The sequence below is a fragment of the Lactuca serriola genome, chromosome 4 (genome assembly GCF_051521515.1).
Source record: "Lactuca serriola cultivar US96UC23 chromosome 4, Lser_US96UC23_V15, whole genome shotgun sequence".
In the NCBI taxonomy this organism is placed as follows: domain Eukaryota; kingdom Viridiplantae; phylum Streptophyta; class Magnoliopsida; order Asterales; family Asteraceae; genus Lactuca; species Lactuca serriola.
The window spans coordinates 225,192,985-225,203,728 of NC_136411.1; the positions used below are offsets into that span (position 1 = coordinate 225,192,985).

Below are 10,744 nucleotides of genomic sequence, written 5' to 3' on the forward strand. Positions count from 1 at the left end.
TAATCACTGCCAAATCTTGATGGTCTTGAAAGACATCCCAAATATACTTAGTAAAAAATTCATTTTTAAGTAGTCAAAACCATTCATTCATTGTTCCAAAAGACGATTAGAGTCAAAGTATTCTCAAAACATCATAGTAAAATCATAAATAGTTAATGCGGAATAAATCTTCAGGGGATGCAATGCAATCAAGTTGGGCCCTAACTTTTGAAACCAGAAATACATGAAAACATTTTAAACATAAACCGTAAGCACAGACCATAAATAGACCCGTTCGGTTGAAAAACATTGATTGAGTTGAAATAGACTCATGGATGAAATAGACCTGGTTGAATATAATCGTTAACAACTTCGAAATATGTCAAAATCCCATGTATGACATCAAAACTACTTGTGAGTCTAGATCTGAAATTTATAATGCTCTCGGGACTTTAGAGAGTAATAAAGCTGCAAACTTTATTCCCAACTCTCACTCAAAACTCATTAATATGGACCAAAAAAACAAATACACTTAGATCCAAAGATGAAATACAATAAAGCTTAAAACTTTATAACCTACAAAGGTCTAGAAGGTAAGTGAAAGTTGAGATATTCAATTGCCAGGCTTCAATGATCAATCTTGCATGAAAACATTGCTCCAAAACCACCAAAAACTCAAAAAATGGATGAGAAGGGAGAAAGGAGGCTCAAAATGGTGAAAGGTGGCTAAGGTTTCTCTCAAAAGGCTTTAGGTGTGATGGAGGGTGGGAAGATATCCCAAAACACGGAACCATCCTTTAAATACCTAGAAAACCCTAAAATTTGTGGGCTTGGACTGTCTAGTTCTCACCTCGCAACAGCCTGCGTGTCACATCGTGAGAACATGCTCCTCACGTCGTGAGTGTATGCTCCTCACCTCGTGAGAACAGGTTTTCACCAAATTCTATTCCAACTTCAAACAATCATAAATCCTCCGTTTCAACTCCATTTCTGGCGATCTTTATATGCATGGAAAGGTATTGACGAGCCATACGGTCCTATCTAATTACTTATGACTTAAAACATAGCGAACTATAATCCTTAATTCATGAAAGAAGTCTGAAACATCACTTTTCCCATTTTACCATTTGACTCCAAAACACAAAGTAAGGGCTTAGATCACATAACCAATATTATCCACATCCAATAGGGTCTAAACCTTATTCCCTTTAAGCTCAAGGACTTAAATTGATCCATTTATTGTCAACAATCATGGAATAAGAAACTTCTCGAAACAGGATGTTATCCCCCCCCCCCCAACACTTAAACTAGATTTCATCCTCGAAATCTATCTTGGTTAGGATCTTTGAAAACAATGCCAACATATTCCATAAGCTTCCTCTAAACACTTCGAAATCAAGGCATCTTATAAAGAAAACTCGAGAGACCCCTCGGTAACCCATAACTGCCAAAAAACAACCTAATAACTTGAAAATACTCAACTGCAACAACTATCTTTCTTTCCCTAACTATAAGACCCAACTTCCAGTGAAAACCACTCAAATTGGGAGCTCTCAAAACTACAACCACAAACCAATTCCATCAATATACTCCCCGAAATCGAAAACCCATCAGTCTAATCTTTAGAAACCATTCCCTAAGACTGATGGTCATCCATATATCGTACCTTCCCTAGTTCCCTGACTAGGAACACTACCAAACCATGCAAAAATAATACTCAAAATATACCGAACGTGAATTTCACCTAATCCCAAATACGGAGATTGTGCCCAAAAATCTTAAATACATATTTGACTTCCTAACAAGTCATCGCCAACCCATTTCTTACAAGCATAATAATGGTCAATCCAAGAACCACATGTTGCATCCAAATCCCTCATCATCTCAGATGTACATCTACCTGAAAAATCACTCGATACATTTACAACGAACTACATGACTCAAGATTTTAGAACTGATACTCAATATTGGTAACCAAACTCCTAATAAACAATCTTCCAGCAAACAGGGTTTATAATGTAAACATTCAACAAGAGACGCCTGATGCACAATTAATACTCCCAACAAACTTTTACTTCCACATGATCCAAATCGGTTGGTCATTGAGTCTCCTGACTCCCAACAATTATCACCCAAACATGCCAATAAGACTAACGATTCGAGACTTAAGAGTCTCAGTCAAATGATTACCAAGTCCCACCCATATGAGTCATACAACCATTGGGTCAAGATACATCGTGACACCCTCTAATAACTAGAACAATAAGCTCACGGTGCTACGTCGATCTCGTCGTTATCCCATCATTATCCCGAAGAATCACGACCGACACCACAGGGGCCTAAAGGTACTCAAACATCAACCCACCGACTTGCAGGAACCCAATCAACATCTTTCTCAATCACTAACCTATTGGATTAAGTGTCTAAGCCCATAACTATAATTTGTATGTACTTGATTTAATAGTAGCATGGTACTTTTGGGTTGCCTTCACTCTAGCAACTTGACAGGATGACTTTTGGAGAGAGAGGTTGAATTTATTATTTAGAATAATAAGTTGATTTATTTATGTATTATGAAAAGAATATATTAATTAGAAATCATGTTATTTAATTAGTATTTAATCGGAAATTAATTTGCAATTAATGTTGACATTAAAGGAACTGATTAAAGGAACATGAGTTGTTTTGCAAATCATTGATAGTTGTGAAACTGGGCTATTGGACTCCTTAGATGGGAGTGGACGAATACTACAGGGAGGCCCTATAGGTTTCGTCCAAGGCATCTAGGTGAGGAGTCCATGGGCTGCTTAAGCCTTAGGCAGGAGGTTAGGGTTTCCTCCAAAAAACCCTAGCAACCCTTAGCTATATAAGGACCATACCTCTTGGAGTTTTGGCCTACACTTGCCTCTAACCCTAGTGGATTCGATTTCTAAGAGAATTCCCTCCTATCTCCTCTCATCCTCTTACTAGTGGTGTTTATAAGCCATTAGAGGTGCAACATTTGTGTAACGACCCAAAAATCTTTCTATTAACAATGTTAGGTTCCATTACTGTGTTATTAGTTTTCGTTAACAATTTCGGTTTTATGATTATAAATTCGAATGAATCAAATAAAAAGGGAAGTTAGCTAATATTTAAAATAATTAGTATAAAGGGTTATTAAGAAGGATGAATTATCTATTAAAGTGGGATCATTATGCCAATATACCGAAAAAAAATGAGTCCTAATTGACATAGTCATGACAATTGAAGGGTGTATTATGCAAATTACCAAATAAGAATAACACAATTAAGGTGTACGGTGTACAAGGGATAAATAGGGAAACTTTGAGGATGAAAGTTGTTAATTGCACTTAAAACACATTCAACCATGCGTCGTTAATCAAGACCTATACTCCATCTGTTTCTTTACGACGATTCTTCCTTCTCTCCGACAGTTACGTTCTAGTTTCGTAACCCAATTAAGTTGTCATTGTCCTCTCTTTGGTTGTTACTTCACCAGAGATGAGAGAGAGAGAGTAAAGAGATGGAAAGAAACAGCGGAAAGATAACAAGAGATACCAAAGTAAAAAGATTAGAGACTAAGGTTGGAGGCTGTGATTTCAACCACGTGAAAAGCTGAGAAGAAAAGAAATAGAGGAGGCTCCGACGGATATGCATGAGTTGACGTGACTTGGGGCAGGTTGTGATCGATTTTATCGGAATTATAGGATCTGGATAGCAATTTCAGGTCAATATATATGATGATGAAAATAGGATTCTGATGGGAGTGTCGTGACTAGCTTGTTGGCTCATGGTTCATGGGTTCGGGTCTAAGAGATTGGAAGCAAGAAGCCTCCATTCGTTTGATCATATGCAAGTGATCGACATGTGAACGAGCATACATGAAAAAAATGGAAACGCAATGAGTCTTTTGATGTCGTCACGCTACAACAATAAACCTCTATAGAGACGAGGTCTACAGGGATGACATAGGTCGTCTCCATATAGTTGACAAGTTTTTTTTGACTTTTGGAGCTACAGCGTTTTCACCATGTTAAAGCGGGAAGGAAACTGGATTAGGCGCGTTTTGGGGAAGGTTATAGGGACGACTTGTCATCCCCATATCTTTCTACGACTTAAATTAGGAGAACAACCTCCTTTGTTTCGATCACGCACACTCAATCATTAGTCTCTATCTGTCTTTCTTACTCTCGACCGGAGATTCTCCCTTCCCTAATTTCGACCAATATCTTCTCCATCGGCGACTTCCTCACCTCCCACTCCCCGTGCATCTTCTTCCTCTCTCCATGGATTCCCATGCTAGTTACCACCATTAGGCTAATCAATGTCGATTAGTTTCAACGCCGTCGATTCTGAATATCGGCTTCCTTTTCACATCCAGTTACGATCACTATTGAATACAAGCCCTACACCGGCTACCAAGTTAGTAATTCTGTGTTTGAACCTATAATTGAGGTATATGTTAGCAATTATGTATTTGAAACTGGAATTGGGATATAAGTTAACGATGATGACGAAGACAAACTCAAATTCGATAGAGATTTGGTTTTTGTGCAATTCCTGTATGCATACTTGTTTATTATGCTTTTGAATTGCACAATTGTTGTGTGTGTAAGATTGGAGATGCAATGGCAAAGGTTATTTGGCTTATCACAATTTTATTACTAGGCTGGACAATCGGATGAAGTTGCAGCCACCTAGCCACCTGAGTAGTCCTGGAACCAGGTGATTGCCATTTTTACTTGATGTTCACTAAATGGTTATTACTTGTTGACTTACCTTTGTGTTCCCAAGCATGATCCAGAAAAAGATGGCCGTATCATTATGGGGAGGGTTGACTGCACTGAAGAAGTTGACCTGTGTAGAAGGTAAGAAACCCTAAACCTTGAGCCCTAATTTTGATGAATATAATGCTTTAAAGATATATCATACAAGGTTATCAGGAACAACATACAAGGTTATCCATCTATTCAGATATTCTGAAAGGGCAGTGATGTTAAGTATGTGTAATTTCTTATATTCTACTCTCTGTTTTGAATCTAAAAAATAAATCATGGATGAAAATGAGCACCATGAGCATGAATCATAAAACATTAAAATTACATTTTAATGTTTTAAACAATTTTTTTTTCACTATAGTTGAAGCTTCAAGGTGAAAAGACTCGACGCAAGGGTCATTTATCTGTTGCAACAGAGGGATACTTTTATTTTTTATTTTATTTAACTGGAACCTTTTCCAATTTTTTGGTTATAAAAATAAGGAAGTTATATATGTTAATATAAAAATGATGTATTAAAATATTGCTATTTTCAAAATTTTGAAGTGGCACCTTCATTGCAAATGGTTGAGGTTCGAAAAGCAGGTGGAGATACATTAGAATTTCACAAGGTATACAAATATAAATGTCATGAATTCTTTGCGTTCATGTTTGATTTTAATTTTATAAATCTTTTTTTGGGATAAAATGTTGTTAATATGTATATATTTGTTTGTGAGTATGCAGTTTTACAAGAACTTTTGATGCAGACAATGGAAGAATTGGTTGCACCTATTGCAATGGATTCACATCTGGCCTTGGAGGGTAAATCTGGAAAAACTGAAGAAAATGCAAAAAGGCCTGCACCATCAGAAGTCGGATGTAGAATCGAGTCAAGAATGTAAACCGAATATCAGATTTTGCTATAATGCTACTTGTTTTATTACCAAATATCATAACATAATGATTATTGTTGTTAATTATGATCATGTTGATTTCAGATTTTGACTTCACATTACATCATCTTCACTGGATAAAACTGTGAGAGTGTGGGATATACCAAAAGGCCTTTGCATTCGAGTCATTTACGGAGTTGCCCCTCAGCTATGTATCCGATTTCATCCTGTAAGTGCACTTACACACTAACATCTATAAGTTTTATTTTGTTTATAATATTGCATCTCCTTACCTAATAAAAGAGTAGTAAATTTGCCATGTGTCAATTAATTAGAGCTTGAAATTAATTATTTGCCACTTGTCAGTCTTTGGTTTTTCCTCATTAATTACATTTCCACTAATTTACTCCTCCGTTTTACACAGATGAAACACGTCAGCAAAAAATTGATTTGTAATATATGTTGCCTAATTTATTACAATAAATATTTAATTTATTTTATAACCGTGGTTCCCACGGGTATTAACCTAGTATATTATAATGTTGCATATATTAATAATTTTTCTTCGGTAAATGCTTATATAAATTTGTAACTTTGACTTGTCTTTTCATATAAAACTGATTATCTTTTTTTTTCTCCAATTGCAGGTGAATAATAACTCTCTTTCGGTTGGAAATGCAAACAGAGAAATTTTGGTAATAAAAACTTCACTTGCTAATGTGGCTTTTCTAATTTTATTTTTTCTTTGTTATTAATATTTCTAAGAAAAAAAATCACACAAATAAGCTGAAAGCCTAAGTGAGGGACTATATACAGTTACTGTATATGGTTACTGTTGTACATTCTAAAAATCACAAAGATAAAAGTTGTCTCATCATCAATTCTTTTCTTTTTGTCAAATTCTGTTTTATTTTGTACATTTTAAAGTTTCCTTTTTTTTATATGATTATTGTCTCAGGTATTCAATTTTAGCACAGGAAGATTAACAGATGAAATAGTTGTGGACAGCAAGGTCAATTTATTTTTTGTATTTGAGAAAACTGGAAAAGTAAACCAAAAATAGAAGTTGAATGGATATTATATACAATATCTATAAAGACGACATTTCGTTGCTATAGGTCTAGCTATGGGGACGACATGTCGTCTCTATAGGTCTAGCTATGGGGGCGACGTGTTGTCTCTATAGGTCCAACAATGGGATGACAACCCCGAACCAACAAAAACGATATGTCGTCTCTAAAAGGTATTTATGGCGACAATATATATAGCGACGGCCCAATCTATCTATTGCGATGGGGCTATAGCGACAAAGACTATAGGGACAACTTGTCGTCACAACTACCTATGGAGACGACTTTCTATAACCTATAGAGACGACATTTGTCGTCCCTATAGGTCTCGTTTCTTGTAGTGGATCACATGTGTACGTGTTTGTAGTGTATATGGATATGGTTTTCTTGGGTTAAGTATAACGTTGAAATGAGAACCAAAGTGACGTTTTTTTTACTGAAGCATGAGTAGTTACTGTCAAATGAGGTACCTTCCATAACTTGTCTTAGTAGTCTAACGGTAAAGGCATGTATATGTGGCTATAATATATCAGGGTGTTTTCATTAGACGTGCATCAGTACAACCAGTATGTGAAGGTAGTAATTTATATGTAGTCATTTACGTCAAAGTAATAAACTGAATTGTACAAAATGAAGAAGTAAATAATAATAATAAGCAATGGGAAGGTTATTAAATTATAATCGCAAGCATTAAGTTTTTTTTTGATCGTAGTGGTTGAATCCATTATTATAAGTAAAAATGGTTTACTAGAAGTAAGTAGAAAGCATATGTGTGGTTTTGATACCACCTTTAATCTTACTTCAATTCATGCGGTGGATTAATACGTATTAATATTTTAGTTAGTAGATTATTTTTAGAAGTCTTAAATCATAAACTAAATTGTTTGATACCTAATCTAAATATGCATGAGGCAGTATTTTGATAAATTAGGTGCTATAATATAGGGATGAAAGTGGGTCCAAACCCGGACCGGATGGACCCGGACCTGGAAAACCCGGAACCGGTTAATAGGATTTTGTAGAACCGGAAATCGGACCGGTATATAGGAACCGGTTCCGGGTACGGTTCCGGGTAAAGTGGGTCTAGAACCGGAAAACCCGGAAACATCAAAGTGGGTAGGTTGGAACTGGATAAAGTGGGTTTAGAACCGGAAAACCCAGAAAAACCGGAATTTTTTGGTAATTACTTACTACTTAGTGGATTGAACTTTGAAAATTTTCATATTGATATCCCGACTTTAGGGGACTGTAACTTATTGAATATGAAACTAAAATTAACAAAATTATAGTATAAAATCATGTACAAACTCTAAAATGCACTTTGGAAAAAACCGCATGTCAATCCGATTTTAAACGAATGAGATATGCATGTGTTAACATTTTCACATAATACAAAGTATAAAAACAAATTGCTGAAAAGCTGAAAATTTTCAGTTTTGATATCCCGACTTTGGAGGACTGTAAATCATTGAATGTTAAACCAAAAATAACAAAATTAAAGTCTAAACTCATGTACAAACTGTAAACTACAAGTTGCAAAAAACCACATGTTAATACGACTTCAAACGAATTAGATATGCATGTTTTAAAACTTTCACCGAATACAAAAAAACAAAAAAACTAAAAACTTCCAGCTTTAATATCTCGACTTTGGGGGACTGTAAGTCAATGAATATAAAACTAAAAATGGCAAATTTATAGTCTAAGAACATGTACAAACTCTAAACTACATGTTGGAAAAAACCGCATGTCAATCTGAGTTGAAACGAATGAGATATGCATCTTTTAAACGTTTCACAAAAACCGGTTCCGGCCCTAAAAGTGGTTCCGGTTCCAAACACCGGTTCCGGTTTTTAGACCCGTTTTACCCGGACCCAAACCCGGATTACCCGGAACCGGTTCTATATATTCCGGTTCTAACGGTTCCGGTTCCGGTCCAGGTTTTCGGTTCTAAATCTCATCCCTACTATAATATAAACAAATAACGAGATAAGATTGGATATCATATTTGTTTATGTTAGATTAATCGTTGTGGCTATACTAATATACATATGATGTATTGTATAGGTATTTGTTAATTTAAGGACCGACAATATTATATTTGGAGCGATTTCATTTATCGAAAATAAGGTGAGTCAACTTTGTGGTTTTAAAAATATATTGTTAGGAGTATCTCATATCTTAGATGGATTGGGATGAACATAGTTATCTAGGATGCATGTGTCATTTTAGATGATTGATTGTTATGCCATTATTGTTGAAATGTTTTATGTGTAATGGTATCTAGGATGTCGCATTCCCCTTTTGATGATTGATTGTTATGCCATTATTGTTGAAATGTTTTATGTGTAATGGTATCTAAGATGTTGCATGCTAGATTCCTCTTTGGTTGATGTGAGATGTGAGCTAGGATCATGCTAGTTTGAGTGATGTGTATGAACACTATGTGATGTGGGCATGTTAATACTTGTTTGAAAATATTTATTTAAGATGTTTTAGGACAAGCATGCTAGAGTTGTATAATCAGTTTTGATGTGTTGCGAATGGAAGTAGTGTGTGATGTAAAATATAATAACTTCATAAAATTACATGTTTGTATGAAAATAACCCTTAAAGAGGTAATATGTTAATTAAAGAAAATTCATAATATTTACATGATTACTTGAAAGGGTAAAAGTGTAACTCCTTATTTAATTAATCATTATTAAATTAAAAAGGGGAACACACTAGCGGGGCGAAGGGTAGTAACCTAGACATAGGTATATGCTCAATTCGGATACTATGATGACTTAGTGGGTTGAAAGATACCTATAGGATAAAGCACTTAAGCCAACTTTGAAGCCGACTGGTTTTTATAGACGACCACTCGGGACATGGTCTTGGTACACCTTGGTATACCGAGACTGGAGTGATGTTGGTCAAGCGGTGGGACCAGTGCAAACATCACGTGAGATTTGGGAGGTGTATCTGTCTGAATTGGCACCGCTCGTACCAATCCTTAACGACAACGCATGTATACATATGTGCATAGCCAGAGTAGCAAATGCAGCGCACTGGGAGCAATGATTACGGGTGAGAGTCTGTCACACCCCCGAACCAGAAGGCGGAAACGTCCGGGGCTTGGGTGACTTTATTTTTGTAGTATCATCACAGAGTATATAACATCATCATTATCACACATGTAATATTACAATTGTCATTGGTTTACATCAAATATTGTATTTCAATATTACATGCCAAAATAATCAAAGTATGATGAAATCAAAATATAACAACATATCCATGTAATCTTGCTAACTAACTAGCTATATAGTTTCCTAAGAATACAAGTTAAATAAAAAAGGTCAACATAAATATGTTGGTGAGTTCATAAGCATGTTTGAGTAAAATGTTTTGTATCGCTTTGTAAACATTAGAAAATCCGATATTTTCTGAAAAACAGTTTGAAATGTTTGAAATGTTTGTGTCCGATCTTGTATTAATGCATGTGTGTTATTATTTGTGAGAATGTAAAGAGAATGACCTCAGACAACCCGATGTTGTCCGTTTATGAGAATGTTGGAAACTCAACACCCGTGGTTGAGTACCAGTGCGAGTATATTACCGTGTTATCAAACAAAAATATGGTTTCTCGTAAATTTTATAATGTTAATTCCTCTAAGTGAGTCGTTATAACCATACTAGATAATGACAATTTCGTCTGTCTTGGGGTGTCACCCTAGACCGACCTAGTCTAACTGTAGCGAATAGCTCAGGCGTGGGGTGTCACCCCCGTATAGATCTATACACAAACTCTCGCTCTTCCTCCAGGAGACTCTGGTTATAACTACATGCTACGATTATACACTCAATAGGTGTCAACCGACACATCTCACTAGATCCTTAATCAAATTTACGCGAAAAAGAAAACATATAAGGTATATTCTAGGCCCAATAAACATGTAAGTGGACATCACTAAGGCCCACTAAGCATGTAAATTATTTCCAGACTTAAAAGGAATGAGAATATATATATATATATATATATATATATATATAT

At 35.5% G+C, this 10,744-nt stretch overlaps 1 long non-coding RNA gene across 1 annotated transcript; it reads left to right on the top strand.

Moving 5' to 3' along the window:
• The first annotated feature begins 5,065 nt into the window (after positions 1–5,065).
• LOC145100552 (uncharacterized) lies at positions 5,066–5,866 on the top strand. Its single transcript, XR_013705119.1, has 3 exons — positions 5,066–5,371; positions 5,487–5,640; positions 5,741–5,866. It is a non-coding gene; the product is annotated as an uncharacterized LOC145100552 (long non-coding RNA).
• Positions 5,867–10,744: the final 4,878 nt, after the last annotated feature.